This window comes from Stegostoma tigrinum, chromosome 8 (assembly GCF_030684315.1).
Source record: "Stegostoma tigrinum isolate sSteTig4 chromosome 8, sSteTig4.hap1, whole genome shotgun sequence".
Classification (NCBI taxonomy): Eukaryota; Metazoa; Chordata; class Chondrichthyes; order Orectolobiformes; family Stegostomatidae; genus Stegostoma; species Stegostoma tigrinum.
The window spans coordinates 82680430-82699346 of NC_081361.1; positions in this window are offsets into that span (position 1 = coordinate 82680430).

Genomic DNA, 18917 nt, shown 5'->3' on the forward strand with positions numbered 1-18917 from the left:
TGTGAAGGTTGCGGATCTCAAATGCCAATTTGCTGATGTATTAGGGGACGACATTATAATAAACAGGGATAAGTGATAATGGGAACTGCAGATGCTGGAGAATCCAAGACAACGAAACGTGAGGCTGGATGAACACAGCAGGCCCAGCAGCATCTCAGGAGCACAAAAGCTGATGCCTCGGGCCTAGACCCTTCATCAGAGAGGGGGATGGGGTGAGGGTTCTGGAATAAATAGGGAGAGAGGGGGAGGCGGACTGAAGATGGAGAGAAAAGAAGATAGTTGGAGAGGAGAGTATCCACCTATACTCTCCTCTCCACCTATCTTCTTTTCTCTCCATCTTCGGTCCGCCTCCCCCTCTCTCCTTATTTATTCCAGAACCCTCACCCCATCCCCTCTCTGATGAAGGGTCTAGGCCCGAGGCATCAGCTTTTGTGCTCCTGAGATGCTGCTGGGCCTGCTATGTTCATCCAGCCTCACGTTTCGTTGTCTTATAATAAACAGGCTTAGCTCATCACACTAAGAAGGTGAAGAGGAATTTAGATTGTGTAGCGATCTGAGCCAGAAATGGTGTGACATCAAATGGACAGCAATGCACACAGCAAAAAATGTACACTATTTTCCCACAACATAAAAGTTATGAATTTTTTGTAATCTCCAGCAGTAACCTGAGAAGAAAGCATTTGCAAGGGAAAATCCAAAATTGGAGCGATATCATATAAAATCAATTGATTTCTGCTTAAGAGATAGTAGGAACTGCCGACGCTGGAGCATCAGAGGAGCAGGAAATTTTGACATTTCGGGTCGAGACCCTTCTTCAGAAATATTTCTGAAGAAGGGGCCCGACCCGAAACGTCAAACTTTCCTGCTCCTCTGATTTTGCTTGGCCTGCTGTGTTCATCCAGCTTCACACTGTGTTATCTCTGATTTCTACTTAACTTTTTTTAAGTGGCCTACCTGGAGGAAGCAAAACCTCATGACACATCATGTCCAGCTGTTATGTCAACAAAGATGCAGAAGAAAAGTGAAAGGAAAGCAGCATCTAGCTAAGACAGACATTTCAAGAAACTTGAAAGTGATGGATTGAAGGGAGTTCAGTACTTTGTATGAATGAAGATCAAGGCTGCAAGAGCAGGAAGTTGATAAGAATATCAACTGTGGGTGTGTTCTGTTTTGTGATATCTGTATCTGTACCCCAGATCCCTTAGCCTCTCTTTTCCATTTAGGCACTTATTTTCCAAGAAGAATGCAATCTCCTTGTTTATCCTCCAACAGTGAGCCAACCTTTTTAAATTAAGATCATTTGCAGTTCTGTATGTCCATACTGCAAGACGTCACAGAACTATTTCAAAGCATTTAGCCTATCTTGCTTGTACCAGCTTGCCAATTGCCCAGTTTACATAGTGCCATTCTTTTGGCTCTTTGCCATAATCCCTCAGGTTTTCAAGTTAGCATCTAATTCTCTTCTGACTACCCCACCGAACCTGTCTTGACCACATATTTAGGCATTGCATTGCAGACCTTGTCTACTTGGTGTGCAAAAGAGGCTGTTTCTTACATCACTTCTGCTTCTTTTTAGGAATTACAATGAACGAGTGCCCTCTTTATCTAAATGCTTTCACCAGTACAAACATCTTCCCCCTATTTGCCCTATCCAGTCCTGTCATGAATTTAAATACTTCATCAGGTCTCCTCTCTCCTTTATCTCCTCCAAGGAGAACAGTCCCAGCTTCTCTGACCTATTTTCATCACTGAAATTTGTCATCTCTTGAATTGTTCTCATAAACATTCTCTGCACTTTCTCCAATGTTTCCACCTCCTTTGAAAGTGTAGTGCCCAGAGTTGGATGCAATGCTTCCTATGTTTTATCACAGTTCTTCAGTATATTTAGAGTTTTGCTGTATTTTTGATGTCGGCAATAGAGCTTGAAATTGTCCAAATCTTAAGTTCAAATTGTTTCTGTAACTCTTCTTCATTTTTAGGAGACGAGGTTTGCTGGCTGAGACAACATTTACTGCCTGTCCCTAATTGCTCTTGAAAACATGGTGGTGAGTTGTCTCCTTGAATTGCTGCAGGGACAATTATAGTGTTGCTTAGGAGGCAGTTTCAGGATTTTGATCCAGTGACTGTAAAAGAACAGCAAAATCTTTCCAAACCTGCATGGTGAGTGGCTGGAGAGGAACTTGCAGATGATGGTGTTTCTATGAATCTTATGCAGTTGTCTTGCCAGGTGATGTGAGGTTGTGCTCCTTGGTGAAGGAGCCTGGTGAGTGGGAGACACTTCTACCACCTTGCATCAATGATGAAAGGAGTGAATATTGAAGATGCAAGTTAAACTGCCATCAAGACAACTGCTTTTATTATGGACCTGACCAGACCGCCTCAAAATGTATTAAGAAAGTAACCTACACCCTAATTTCTTCTTATTCTAAAGGTATAAGTCAGGTGTCGTGTTTATTAAAATACTACAATTAAAATACAACAAAAGAAAGGAGAACTTGGAATAACTTTAGCTTAATTGAAAAACTTAACAGAATAATAGATACAGTAAGTATGAATAATTAACTATTCCAACATAGCAGCATTCCATAAACACACCCCTTAGCAAAAAGGCAATTCAGAGAACAGATTGTCTTACATGCAGCTCTCCAAACCAGGGGGAAAGAACATCAAGAGTCGATTCTGAGAGGGAGTGTAGCAGCTGAGAGAGATTCGCTGTCTTTCAATCCTGCTGAGATCCCAGCAACAACTGCTGAAAGCAAACTCAAAATCCTGGATCTCCGAGAGATTGACCACACCCACACAAGCTGCTTTTATCATTTCCACCTTCTTTTTTAAAAAAAACAAGTCCTCACATCTTCTTTTAGACTGCTGGGAGCCTGTCCCCCGATTTCTCTCTCAAGGACAAAATACACCTCTTAAAGCCACAGGATCATCACACTTTGTCTTGGATATTGTCAAGCTTCTTGAGTGTTGTTGGATCTGCACTCAGATGGGCAAGTGAAGTGTAGTACATCACACTGACGACATATATAGTTTCAGAAGTAGTTCATTCAGTCTTCTGCCCTGCCACCAAAAAAATTTGCAGCTCAAGTCACCTGTCTAGTTTGCCCTACCTAGTGGTTCCACCTGCCCTGGGAGCTACCGTTTCAAGGATAGCATTTACTCCCAACAGCTACCCATCAGACTGATGTTGGCTTGAAGTTCAGCACCTGGGGCTCTTGCTGGTTGAAAAACCACGACAGCTTCACAGGAGCTTTGCATTTACCTGCAGAGGCTTTTTCTGTGGTCACAGACCAGACTGTAAGGCCATAAGCTGTAGGAGTAGACGGAGGCCATTCAGCCCACTGAGGTCTGCTCTACCATTCAATGAGATTGTAGTTGATCTGATAACCCTCAACTCTACTTGCCTGCCTTTTTTCCCATCACCCTTGATTCCGTTACCAATCAAAAATCTGTCTATTTTGAACATAGAGAATCTTAGAGTTATACAGCACAATAACAGACTCTTCAATCCAACTCGAGCACGCTGGCCAAGTTTCCCAAACTAAACTAGCCCAACTTGCCAGCATTTGGCCAATATCCCTCTGAATCCTTCATATTCATTTACTAGTCCAAATGCCTCTTAAATGTTGTAGCTCTACCTGCATCTACCACTTCCTCTGGCAGTTCACTCCATATATGAGCCACCTACTGTGTGAAAAAGCTGCCCCTCAGGAGCCGTTTAAATCTTTCTCCTCTGACCTTAAAAATATCATCTGTAGTTTTGAACTTCTCCACTTTAGGGAAAAGGCCTTTGCTACTCATCTTATCAATGCCCTTCATGATTTATAAACCTCTATAAGGTCACCCCTCAACCTCCCACACTCCAGTGAAAAAAATATCAGCCTATCCAGCCTCTCTTTATAACTCAAATCCTCCAGTCCTGGCAAAATCCTGGTAAATTATTTCTGGACCCTCTCCAATTTTATTCTATCCTTCCTGTAGTAGAACTGTACACAGTACTTCAAAAGTGGCCTGTATATCCTCAACATAATGTTCCCAACTCCTACACTCAATGATTTGAGAAATGAAAGCATGTCAAACACCTTAACAACCCTGCCTACCTGTGGTAAAACTTTCAAAGAACTATGTACCTGAAACCCTAGGTCTATCTGTTCGATAACACTACCCAGGGCCCTATCATTAATCGTATAGGTTCTACCTGTGTTTGTTTAACCAAAATGCAATCCTTCACATTTATCCAAATGGAACTCCTTCTGCCACTTTTCAATGATCAAGATCCCTTTGTAATCTTATTTGAACCTTCCTCACTCTCCACTATACCACCAATTTTGGTGTCATCTGCAAAGTACTAACCATGCCTTCAATGTTCACATGCAAATCATTTATATAAATGACAAAAAGGTGGACTCAACACCAATCCCTGCTGGTCATAGGCCTCCAGCCCAAACAATAACTCTCCACCACCACCCTCTGAATCCTACTGTCAAGCCAATTTTCTATCCAATGGGATGTTCAGATCCTCAAATGAATGGTTTGATATTTCTGCAGGAAATTTCCCTGAACCTTCAAATTCAACCGCCTCCCCTCCAAAATAAAGATTCAAAAGGGAGAACAAGACTTTGTCATAAACCTGCTCCACACCAAGGGCTTTGGCCAGCAGGCCCTGAGGCTGTGAGATGAAGAAATCACATTCATTTTACAGTTCAGCCCTAGCTGTTTGGTGGAAAGTCCTCTAAGATGGTGCTCAGCCACAGGCCACTCCCAGATAAAGGAATTCATCTCTGCCTGAAGGTCAAGCTGCAGGATCACAGTTTGCAGTTTCTGCACCTTCTAAACACTGAGCCCAGTCCCAGCACCTGCAGGGAACCTACAGAGATAAGAACAAGCTCCCAGTCAAACCAAACACAGCTCTCACACCATCCCTCTTTGAGTCTCTCTGCACCTTGACTCTACTCTTGGCTCTCCCTTGTTCTAACTTTCTCACACTCTCTGTTCTTGTTTCTTCTGTACCTTTGACCTTCTCACTGCGGCTGCATACACGTCACTTCCTCTCTCTCTCAGACTGTCTCTCGCTCTCTCCCTCCGTCTCTCTCCTCTGCCTCTCTCCCTCTCTCTCTCCATGTCTCTATCTCTATCTCACCCTCTCTTTCCCACCGTCCAATCACCCCCCTCCACCTCACCCCCCCAACCTCATCTCTCCCTCTGTCTCTCTCATTATCTGCTGGGTGTAGCTTTCACTGACAACACAGTGTGGAGCAGGTGGAACACAGCAGGCCAGGCAGCATCAGAGGAGCAGGAAAATTGACGTTTCGGGTCAGGACCCTTCTTGAGAAATTTCTGTGATCCTCCAGCTCCACACTATTGTCTCTGACCCCAACATGTGCAGTTCTTGCTATGTCTGAGAAGCTTTCACTGAGGTGTCATGTGAAACTCCTGCTTCTGACCTTTCATGAGATGAAATAGATGGGATTTTCAGAATGAATGAAAGGGATAGAGACCTCAGGGAAAGGTAGGGGGAGGGAAAAATAGAGAGAAACCGCTGCTCACCCGCCTACTTTGGCCCTAAGGAAACAGCATTAAAATGGCCACTCTTCACCTCATAAGATGCTCTTAAGATGTTTCTTGGCCTGCTGTGTTCATCCAGCTTCACACTTTGTTATCTCTACTCTTCACCTCCTTTCAGCTTTTCATACTGGGGTCAGGGCATTCCAAGTGCCTTATGGTCAGTGGGGCGCATTTTCCAAGTGTGTTCCCAGCCGTAGGGTGTAAACCGTCTGGTTTACTCTGTGCTCAAGTCTCTGTCACTCCCTCCTCTCTGTCACTCTCTCTCTCTCTCTCTCTCTCTCTCTCTCGTTCTCTGTTGTAATGTTGAGACACATCACTGAGAGACAGACTGACTTCAAACAGCAGCTGTACCTTCACATTGAGGTTTCAAATTTTCCCAACCCCTGACTAAACCACAAGCAATACTCTGCAACTCTCACAAACTTTCCACTTTCTCACGCTCTATTTCTCCCCCATTCCCCCCTTAACGTAAGGACATACAGAGACTAAAATCAAAGCAGCTAATGTACCTTCAGATTCCACCCCTTTCTAATTCATTCCCCATCCTAGAAACACACGCATTCTCCAGAAGGTAGCAAGAGCTGTAGATGCTGGAGTCAGAGTCAATACAGGGCCGAGCAAGAGGAACACGCAGGTCAGGCAGGACTGATAAAGGGTGTAAACCCGAAAATGTCGACTTTCCTGCTCCTCTGATACTGCCTGACCTGCTGCGTTCCTCCAGCTTTCTCCAGAATCCATCCAGACATTTTCCAGGTTTTACCAGTTTGGACGGGGAGGCCGAGACAGAGACAGCGAGACACAACTCCACAATCAGAACCAGGAATCATCCGATCCCACCATCCAAGACATTTCTCCATCCCCACCCTTGTCTGCCTTCCGGAGAGACTACTCTCTCGGTGACTCCCTTATCCGCTCCACACTCCCCTCCAACCCCACCACACCCGGCACCTTCCCCTGCAACCGCAGAAAATGCTACACTTGCCCCCACACCTCCTCCGTCACCCCCATCCCAGGCCCCAAGATGACTTCCCATATTAAGCAGATGTTCACCTGCACATCTGCCAATGTGGTTGGTATACTGTATCCGCTGTACCCGGTGTGGCTTCATCTACATTGGAGAAACCAAGCGGAGGCTTGGGGGCCGCTTTGCAGAACACCTCCGCTCGGTTCGCAATAAACAACTGCAACTCCCAGTCGCGAACCATTTTAACTCCCCCTCCCATTCCTCAGACAACATGTCCATCATTAGCCTCCTGCATTGCCACAATGATGTCACTCGAAGGTTGCAGGAACAGCAACTCATATTCCGCTTGGCAACCCTGAAGCCCAATGGTACCAATGTGGACTTCACAAGCTTTAAAATCTCCCCCTCCCCCACTGCATCCCAAAACCAGCCCAGCTCGTCCCCTCCCCCCACTGCATCCCAAAACCAGCCCAGCTAGTCTCCGCCTCCCTAACCCGTTCTTCCTCTCACCTATCCCCTCCTCCCACCTCAAGTCACACCTCCATTTACCACCTACTAACCTCGTCCCGCCTCCTTGACCTGTCCATCCTCCCCGGACTGACCTATCCCCTCCCCACATCCCAACCTATACTCTCCTCTCCACCTATTTTCTCCTCTATCCATCTTCAGTCCGCCTCCCCGTCTCTCCCTATTAATTTCAGAACCCTCTCCCCATCCCCCTTTTCTGATGAAGGGTCGAGGCATGAAACGTCAGCTTTTGTGCTCCTGAGATGCTGCTCGGCCTGTTGTGTTCATCCAGCTTCACACTTTGTTATCTCGGATTCTCCAGCATCTGCAGTTCCCATTATCTCTGATCAAAGTCCTCCTCATGCATTTTAACCTGCAACGTTCTCTCTCCTGCCAGAGAGACAGGGCGAATTCTGTCCGTTTCAGGTGACAGGTTTCACTCCAGTTCCTTGGGAGTTGTTCTGCAGTTAAGGAATTAATTTGCGTGGGGTGACCACTGTTGGCATTTAGGAAATTGTGCAGGTCATTTTTACACAGCAAGATCCCAGGCATTGTCACCGTTTTCACAGTCAATTTCTGATTGTCGGTGTCTCGGTCTCTCTCTGTCTGTCCAAATTTTTCTGCCTCCCATTCACCCCATTCACATTCACTCTACGTCTTTCCCTCTGGAGGAAATCCCATGAACTGCAATATGAAAATGACCCACTCGTTGCTGGGGGGTGGTTAATCTCATCCTGAATTTCATACTTACTGACACAGCCTCAATAACCCTCTACTGTAAAGCATTCCACAGCTTCATTGTCACCGGAGGGAAGAAAATTCTCCTCATCTGTGTCCTGAATGTGCAACTCCTCAACCCCCTAAGAATTTTGCATGTATCAAAAAGGTCACTTCTCATTCTTCCAAAACTTCAATGAACACAGGCCCAATCTGCTCCACCTCTCCTCATAAGACAGTCCTCCAATTCCTGGTATCAGTTGAGTGAACCTTCTCTGGACTATCTCCAATGCCAATATATATTTCCTGAGATGAGGGGCCCAAAACTGTCCACAGTATTCCAGCTATGGCCTGACTAGTACCTTATATAGTTTTAGTAAAGCCTCCCTACTGTTGTACCCCACCTCCTTTGAAATGAACGCCATTTGCTTTCCCTATTACCTCTGAACATGAATGCAAGTTTTTTGTGACTCATGAACTAGTACTCCCCTACCTTAGGAAGAAAGGTCTTGGCTATTCAGCCGATCCATACCCCTCATGATTTTATAAATTTCTATAAGGTCGCCGTCCAGCCTCCAAAGCTCCTGGGAAAAAAGCCCCAGCCTATTCAGTTTCTCCCTCATTTGCAAACTTGACTGTACTACATTCACTTTCTTACCCCAAGTTATTAACATATGTAAATGTTTATGGCCCAACACTGTTCACTGTTGCACACCATTAGTGATAAGTTGCCATTCTGAAAATGCCCCCATCCCAATCTCTGTCTTCTATTAGTTAGCAAATCCTCTATCCATGCTAATACACTCACTTCAACATCATGCTTCAGCTTGTAAAGCAATCTAATTTATCAAAAGCTTTCTAAAAATCCATACATTTAACATCTGCTGTTTCTGTTTACCTATCCTGCTGAATGTTCTGTGAGTGGAAGTGTCCTCTGTTCAGGAATCTGTCTGGCTGGTCTGTTGATGCCTTAAGATAGCTGCGTAAGTACAACTGATGGCCCTCTATACATGATGGTGTAGGGGGCACCATTCTGCGCCTTCATCTATACCAAAATGGATATAGTTCTGCAAAGAGCAGCAGACAGTGAGATTCCATCCAGGTCCTCAGCTGATCCCTGAAACAAACCACAAGCATAGAAATTCAATGCCACTGTAATCTTGGTGTCTGAAGACTGGGGACTGTCATGGGAATATGAGACATTACGTCCCTGTGGAAGAGAATGCAAATCTCAGCAAGTATCTCTCGAGATGGGTGCAGACTCATACACCGTCGGTGCTATATCAGTCAGCTCTTGGGTACCAAGACCCAGGATGTCTCCTTCGCTCCCTTGTAGGCCCTCACTGTGGTCCTCTCACCTCGTCCTCATGATCTGTTGAGGGTCCTCCTCATTACTTTCTCCAATGACAGAGGAGTTTGCTCCACTTTCAATTCCCTAGCTGTTGGTCATGTCAAAGTGATGCACAAAGCCTCATGGTCTTCTCCGGCATCCTGCTCAATGATATGAATTGCTCAGTACCAGCCACAGGCACTGGTTGAGCAGCTGTGCCTTATTCTCTGCTTCTTATATATATTTGACTATGTGTCTATTGATGCCAAAGCCGGCCCCACCATTGTTCAAGCCAGCTGCACCCTGACTTGCCCCAGACACTGTATGTTCCCTGACACACAATTGAAAATTTAGAACTCCTTCCCCGAGGCCTGATAATGAGCTGAACAACCAGTGAGTTGAAGGTATGCTGTTGCAAGCTTCCGACCTCCCACATTCCTTTTGAAAATCACATTGTGTTTCTAAGATGTTGGTTTTCAATAACACCCTCAGGGAATGCAAACTCCAACATATGTTAGTAACAGTTTTCATCTCTGCTGGCCTTTGAAAACCCAGTTCTCTGTTCCCTGTTTGAGACTAATTGCTATCTAAGTTACTTCTTAACCCCTAACTAAACTTAAATTATGAATCTTCTTTACATTACCTTATTAAAGGCCCTCTTTGATGGTATAAATATATTACACCTACTACATTAACTCTCCTTAATGTGAATGAGATGTGCCTTTACGAGGGATACGTTCCACCCTGTTTCTCTTTTTCTCTTGACAAGATGAGTTATAAGCCTGCCAAAGCATCACGGAAAGCAGAGTAAATAGTTTTGGGCTTTTTTTTAAGAAAGTGGATAAAAGACACTTTAGTGGGTGGAGTCAGGCTCATACTGACCCAGGGTTTTTGAAGTTAGATTTTTGGAGTTGAAGCTGCTGGATACTGTTGTGTCTCTGCTGCTAGATTTGTCCTTTTGGTTCTTCCTTCTCCTGGACTGGAGATGATAGCAAGTGAGCTAATTCTGTACCAAGGGTTTGTTTATGGTATGTTGCAATATTGGAACAGATGACTAATAGTTAAATAATATATTATTTTCATTAAGTATTTTAATAGAATTTAAAGTTATGCCAATGATTTTTTAAAATGTTTTAACTGCAGTGTAAGGATAAGGTGTGTTTTGCTTAAAGCCTTGGAGTTATATCAATCGAATCACATCTGAAGCACAGTACCTTATACTTGCCTGTATATGAGATAAAAGTTCGGGTCTAGGATATCCCCTGGATATATTTTGAAGGGGTTTAGTCTGGTCCATAACATTACTTGTCCTGTTGCAGCTTCAGAAAATTTAATAAGGCTGGGTGAATCTTTAGCCTTATTTTAAAGTCAGTCAATGTTGTCCTACAATTCTCATCTCTAGGTTTCAATTGTGAAAAATAGATTCATAGAATCTCGATACTGTGGAAGTAGGTTATTCAAGTTACTGAGTACACTCCGACCCTTGAAAGAGCATCCCACCCAGATCCATTCTCTCATCCTATCTCTATAACCCATAGCTAATCCACCTTGCCTGAAACTGGATCACTGGTATTGTGAGGCAGCAGTGCTAACCACGAAGCCAAACAGATTGATTTGAAACCAAAATTTCATCAACCACATATCCACTTCTTTGCTGAAAAATTCAACTGGGTAAACTCAGTCATTTCTTAGTAATATTAATATTGCTGCACATGGTTCATCCACATAGTTGTGGCTCCAAGGGACAAAATTGAGTTTGCTCATGCATTTATGTGCCTAATCAACAATAATAGTTTTAACTCCATTGAACCCAAAATCTTCATTTCTCTACAAAATGAGCATTTAATATTAGATATGGAGTTTACAATATAGAAAGATTGTCTAAAAGATTAAAAAATTTACAAACAAAAGATTAAATTGTGCAATTACCAGTAATATTGAAAAAAATCTTGAACAAAAATTCCCACTGGTGCCTGAGCCAAGATAAAGAGCTTGTGCTTTAGGTTAATACAATGGCTTCGGACTCCCTACTGCCAGCTGAAGAGACTAAAGCTAGCAGCGCTCTGCATAATTATTTGAAAGCTGAATTAATAATCTAACACTGTAGGGGAATCTAGGGCTAGAGTTTCAAAGTAAGGGGGTTGGCACATTTAAAATGGGGTCATTGAGGAATGTTCTTTCTCTTAAGGTCATTAATCTTTGGAATTCTTTTTCCACAGAGAGCACTGTCATGTAGATTGGATTATTGAACACATTCAAGGCTTAGTTAAACAGACTTTTGATGAGCTGTGAGAAGAATGCAGAGAAGTTTCAGCGTGATTTGGATGATCTGATTCGGGGTCAAATGGATGGCAGATGCAGCACAATGTGGAAGGCAGATTAATATCTGAATATGGATAAATTGGGAAAGGAGGAGTTGCAACAGCTCCTTGGTGTCCTTGTACACCAATCATTGAAGGTAGGCATTGCAGGCGTACCACATGCCAAAGTGGTATGTTGACCTTCATGGCAAGAGGATTTCAGTACAGGAGCAAAGATAGCTTGCTGTAATTATATAGGGCCTTGATGAGACCACACATGGAATATTGTGTGCGGTTCTGGTCTTCCTATTAGAGGAACAATGTTCTTGCGACAGAGGGAGTGCAGCAAAGGTTTACCAGGCTGATTCCTGGTTAGGATTATGATTCCTGATTAGGATTATGTTCACCGGAGTTCGGAAGAATGATTGGGGGTCTCTAGAAACCTATAACATTCTGACAGCACTTGACAAGGTAAATGCAGGAAGGATATTCCCAATGGTGGGGAGTCCAGAAAGTAGGACTGGAGATAGGCAACATGGGCCACAAAAACAAAGTTTGCTGGACAAACTCAGCAGGTCTGGCAGCATTTGTGAAGAAAAAAACAGAGTTACTGTTTCGGGCCCAGTGACCCTTCCTCAGAACGTTCAAGGGTGGCATGGTGGCTCAGTGGTTAACACTGCTGCCTCACAGCATCAGGGACCCAGATTCAATTCCATCCTCGGGCGACTATCTATGTGGAGTTTGCACATTTTTCCCGTGTCTGCATGGGTTTCCTCTGGGTGCTCTGGTTTCCTCCCACAGCCCAAAGATGTGCGGGCTAGGTGGATGAGAAATTGCCCGTAGTGTTCAGGGATGTATAGATTGGGTCAGTTATTGGGAGGTGGGTCTGGATGGGATGCTCTCAGAGTCAGTGTGGGCTTGTTGGGCTGAAGGGCCTGTCTCCACACTGTAGGGAATCTATGATCTATGAATGTTCACTGGACCTGAGACATTAACTCCATTTAGAACATAGAACATTACAGCACAGTACAGGCCCTTCGACCCTCGATGTTGTGCCGACCTGTCATACAGATCTGAAGCCCATCTAACCTACACTATTCCATGTACGTCCATATGCTTGTCCAATGACGACTTAAATGTACTTAAAGTTGGCAAATCTACTACCAATGCAGGCAAAGCGTTCCTTTCCCTTACTACTCTCTGATTAAAGAAACTACCTCTGACATCTGTCCTATATCTTTCACCCCTCAATTTAAAGCTATGCCCCCTCGTGCTCCTATATATACCTATATTTCTTCATTCACAGATACTGCCAGACTTGCTGAGCTTTTCCAGCAACTTTGATTTTGTTCCTGATTCACAGCAACTGCAGTTCTTTTGGTTTTTATTTAGGGATATTGGTTAAACCAGTTAGGATTGAGATGAGGAAAAATTATTCACCCAGAGTGTGGAATTTGCTATGACAGAACGCAATCAAAACCATAACATGGTATCATTTAAAAAAGGAGTTGGGTATAATGGCTGCAGCTAAAGTGATCAAAAGATATGGGGAAAAGCAGGAGCAGACTGTGAATTGGATGATCAGCCATGATCGCAATAAATGGTGGAGAAGACTCAAAGTGGCCTACTCCAGCTCCAATTTTCTAAGTTTCTACGTTTCTAAGATTTACAAAGAAGTCGAGAGTTATAGGGGGCTGGTGGGGCAACAGGAGAGTGAAGGGCATGTTCAAAGCATTCATGACTTTTATGATTAGCTGGTTCAAGCAGCAGAATAGCCAAAACCTGCCTTTATGTTCTTACTAATACTGCATTCTGACCTTGCTGGTCCCACATCCCCCAAATACTGACACTGAAAACCATCAACTCTTCGATATTTCCTGAGGGGATTTTGTTAGAAACAATCATTTCAAAGAACTGTTTCCAGAATGTTATGGATGTGACAACTAAAATTTCAACATTGCATTGTATGTTATTACGGTGTTTAAATGATTGCTGCACCAGCTCCTTTTTCACTTCATACTGTGAGCTTAAAAATGATTCTTCATTTAAACGACAATTTCCAGAAAGAGTGTGCCATCAGTTGCATGCCTTTAATTAGTTAGAGTTATAGAGTCTCAGAGTCATACAGCATGAAACAGATTCTTCAGTCCAACTCGTCCATGCCGACCAAGATTCCCAAACTAAAATAGTCTCATTTGCCTATGTTTGACCTATATCACTCTAAAGCTTTCCTGTTATCTACCTGTCCAAAGGTCTTTTAAATGCTGTAACTGTCCCTGCATCTACCACTTCCTCTGGCAGGTCATTGCTTATGTATGAACCACCCTCCGAAAAAGTTGCCCCTCAGGCCCCTTTTAAATCATTCCCCTCCCACCTTAAACCTATGCCCTCTAGTATTGAACTCCCCTATGCTGGAAAAAAGCCCTTTGCTATTCACCTTCTCAATGCCTCTCATGATTTTATAAACATCTTTAAGTTCACCCCTCAACATTCTACATTCCAGGGGAAAAAGTCCTAACTTATTCAACCACTCCTTATATCTCAAACCATCCAGTCCTGGTAGTACCCTTGTAAATCATTTTATTGAAGGGAATATACATGAATAAAAGACCTGAACGTAATTTTCTCATGAAGTGATTTTGCTTAAATATAGTTTGAAATGTTTCAGAAATTACTTTCAAAAGATTAAGAAATGCGAAGAGCAAAATAGCAAGCTGATATGTCATATAAATCTGCACCTCAGAAACAAAAAGCAGGTGGACAATGAAACTTTGATCTAATATTATAAGACCCCTCATATTTCATGGAGATGTTATTTATGTGCTGTGGATAAGAAAAACACTGACTGTACACCTAGGATTTCATTTACACTGTTTTTAAAGCATCATTTGCAACAATCCACGCTCCCAACAGTGAAGGTGAGAGACAGTGTTTAAATATTTGGGATGAGCTACCCTTTCTTGCCTACCAGCACCTGTGCTGGCAGAATCACTTAGCATCAGGCTGACTGTCTTGCCTGCTGTGCCTCTCAATTAAATTCCAGATGAGGGAAGGGGAGGAGGAGGCAGTGGCCAGGTGGAGGGAGGGGTTGTGATGTATATCTAGACGGTAAGGATATGACTGCTGCCTATCTTTGGCTCGTCAGCAGTTTTGGTTATGTGATGTTCTATCCCATCATCAATCTGTCATAAATACCGTGAAAAGTTTAGGCCCCATCTTACATCTCACAAGTGCTTATTTAATTTGATTTTGTATGCTGTCGGCAAAATTTGAAATACAATGAACAATTTGTAGGGTAGAACTTCTTATCACAGAAAAGAAACACAATCAAAGCTTTAAATGTGTTGTATTTTGTTCAAACTGAGAAAATGCTGCTGAATAAAGTGACAATAAAAAAATCCACAGTTCCAGAATTAATGTTTTCAAAATGGACAATTGCTGTCTCGTGTAGTGAGTGTGTAAAATTAATGTCTCACTATCAGATTCATAAGTCCCTCTTAAACACCTTATAATATTGGATCAAAAATGTTCCTAAACAGGTATTTCTAGCCCTGACCCTATCAATCAAGTGTTCTAACCTGATAGCGCCTCCTTCACAGGAGTTCCATTTCACCATAATAACTGCAGGGTTACAAATTCTCATAGCTGAAGAACGCCTGCTAGGATTCAAGTTTATTTTGTCTCTGGCTGCGCCAAGCCTAGCAGCATTTATAAATCTTTTTCTAACATTGGATTGTTAGACTCCAGGGTAAGTGGAGCACAATTACATAATTGAAAAGCTGTTAGGAATGTACTGGAATTTCACACAGCTTTCTGAGCTCATCTAGATTACGCCAGCGTACTTCTGCTACAACTATTTCTTGTTGCCCTCTCCCAAAAATTATGAAATTGCACAGATTGCTTTTTAAGGAAGGAAGATAAAAACACAATTGTCACCACGTGAGTTATCATTCCTATTTAGTCTAAGGGGGCAGCTTCACATGGACAATAGCATTGATATACATGACCACACTGTCTGTTTTCCAGCTTTATGTACTTTTGGTTCTGTCAGGTCTGGAGTGTGACAGGAGCTAGGGGTCCCAGAGCAGGGACTGTGGTGGTCCACAGCATCGCAAGCTTGCAGCAGTCTGGCGCTTGACTGCAACCGGGCACCTAGATCAGGACTTTGACAGTCGGAGATCGAGCCAAATGAGGGAAGACCGAGACCAATGCAGCGCTGAAGGAGGCCCATTGTCACCTGTGGCAGTGGCAACAGCTGGCAGCCTGAGGTATCCTGGAGAGTAGGCCAAAGCTTAGGAAATTAAACCATTGTAGGAAACTCGGCACGGCTAAACACTTAAGAAAGACGATTGAACTTTTAACTTTACTTATTTGTTTTTCTGCTTCGTACTTAAGATTTCATACCTGGGTACCTTCGTACCTAAGATGGCATCAGGAATGGCGACCTTGTACACTTTTCACTGTACTCATGTACATCTGTACTTGAGTAGACATGGCAACAAAATCTAATTCTAATTCTAATTCTGGACCTGAAAATTTCCAGGTTTGATAAGACGTGCAGCAAAGCTGAATTCTACTCCACAATTCACTCTTGAATTATGATACATCTAAGGTTAAATGTGGGCCATCAATTCCACAAATGATTCATTAGTATCTTGGACACCTGCTTTTGAGGGCAACGGGCAAAAGACCAGACACCAGACAGTGGTTAAGAATACAGCTGCTGGGTGCAATCTAACTGGTTCATTTCTCACCAACCCCTCAACACCGCTAACCCCCAACAAATGTCTTAAAAGGATCAATCTGGAAAATTAGCAATTTTCAATTCTAAGGGACTGATAGGCCAATATACAAATGTGAAACCCTGATGTCCTCTACTCCTCACTCCCAACCACCCCCATCCCCCAGAGCCAGCAATGACCTGGACCCAGTTTTCTTTGCACAGTTGGTCAAATGTATTGGAGGAATGCAGGCACCACTGCAAATTCTCACGTGAGCAAATCTAAATTGATTCTGTAAGGGTGTTATTCTGTAGATCATACATCCCCTACATTGACATCATAAACAGCCAAAATCACTTTTGCTGGCTCATTCCCACAAATTGACAAAGGCTATGGATGCTCAGTTAATGAGTATATTCACATCAGTGGATTTTTGGACACTATGGGAAGCGTGGACTTGGGGTTCAACTGTGGGAAAGAGAATTTGATGTACAAGCTTAATGATGATCATATTTAATGATAGAAGAGATTCCCCGGACTCTGTGCTCCATTCCTGCATCTATTTCTTGTGTCTCTGTGTTTTTCTTTTATTTACAAAATGTATGGTAATGATAATTGCTGAACAATTGTTTTGTGGAAGTTTTATAAACTTATGCAATATATTCTTACAAAGGTCAGAAGGTAAAGCCTATTCTTAATTTATTCCTTCTTGAGATAATGTTTTCCTGAACATTTCATCAACAACAAACTGACACAGCACCATTTGGTGAATATAAAGCAGAGAATGCTATACTTATTGCTCATGGCTGTGCAGAGATTGCTACACAGTGAGTCAGACATTGTGTGACAGTGTGTGTAAAATTGAATACTAAGCAATGTAGACAAGTTGTACGAACTTAGAATTTAGTATTTCATGCTATTTTTTGAAGAACCAGATTATGCTTTCAGTTGCACAATTTTTAGAATACTTGGTATTGTATTTTCACTAGGAAGGGCAATGCTGTTCAAGCAACAAGTAGAGAGGGATAGAACAAATAACAAGGTGTAATTATGTAGCATGCAGGCCTTCCATTTGCATCTGAAATTAATTCTGTCTAATAAGTTGTGAGTCCTTTCTTTCTTTCTCCTGGCTGTAAGCGTCCTACGGAAACTGAATTTACTTTCAAAAGGTCTCTGCCGCTCAACCTTTCTATCTGCTTTTACTACAATGGCAGGTTCCACATAATACTAACAACATAAGAGACTAAAATCAAGCTCGTGGAATTGAAGACAAATAACTGACATCAGAATGAGATTGATTATGAGTACCTCAAGTAAAAGAAAGTGAACAGTGGTATTCCACAAGATTCTGCAGTGAAGCTTCAACCAATCGTCTCAATTATTAATGACTTAACTAAAAAAAGAGTTACGTACCCAAGTTCTAGACAGAGAGGCTTGTGATGTATTAAGTCATAATAATGACATAAAATTACAAAGAGACAATGAATGGGCAGAACTATGACAAATGGATTTCAACATACTTAAGTGTGAGATCACCCATAATCACTTATCCCCTCACGTGGTTAATTTCACTTGCTGCTGACGTACCTATCTTTGTTAGTTTCATCTCCGAGACTCAGTGATACTAAAAGTTGATTCCCTGGCTGATCATTCCAAAGCCCCTAAAGGTTTCAACTCTACTGATACTCTGCATTCCAACTTGGACAAATTGGGGTCTTTAACTCATATTTCTCATACTGGGGGAAGTGATGGCCTAGTGGTATTATCGGTAGACTGTCAATCCAGAAAACCACATAATGTTCTGGGGACCTAGGTTCAAATCCCACCACAGCAAATGGTGGAATCCGAATTCAATAAAATATCTGGAATTAAGAATCTAATGATGACCACAAATCCATTGTCGATTGTCAGAAAAAAGCCCACCTGGTCTTTGAGGGAAGGAAACTGCCATCCTTACCTGGTCTGGCCTACATGTGACCCCAGACCCATAGCAATGTGGTTTACTCTGAACTGCCTTCTGGTCAATTAGGGATGGGCAATAAATGCTGCCTAGCCAGCAATGCCCTCATTCCGTTAATGATTAAAATAACTGCCCTACACCACACTCGCAGACCTAAACTGACTCTGTGTCCAGCCTCACTTAAAATTAATGATGATCCTGGTGATCAACTCCTTTCACATTTGACCCTCCCCAATCCCAGTCTCTTCCAATCTTACAAACCTCTTAAACGCTACCCTCTTCTAATTCTGAGTTCCTCCGCTGTTTTGGGGCAGCACGGTGGCTCAGCGGTTAGCACCGCAGCCTCACAGCGCCAGGGACCCAGGTTCAATTCCAGTCTCGGGCAACTGTCTGTGCAGAGTTTGCACATTCTCCCCGTGTCTGCATGGGTTTCCTTCCACAGTCCAAAGATGTGCAGGCTAGGTGGATTGGCCATACTAAATTGCCTGTAGTCTTCAGGGGTGTGTGGGTGTTAGGAGGATGAGTCTGGGTGGGATGCTTCAAGGGGCAGTGTGGACTTGTTGGGTCAAAGGGCCTATTTCCACACTGTAGGGAATCTAATCTAATCTAATCTAATCTCAGTTTTCTTCACCCCTCCCTTTAGGTAGCCTTGTTTTCAATGCTCTCTGTCCTTTCTGCATTCCTACTACTCTTTGTACCTTAAAACGTAGCCCCTTGACCAAGCTTGCGATCCATTACTGTCCTATCTGATTCACTGTCATAATCTGTCTGAGAATACTCATGCAAAATTGCTTTAGGATATTCTACTGCGTTAAAGTTGTTACAAAATTCAAAATTTTGCTGTTGATAG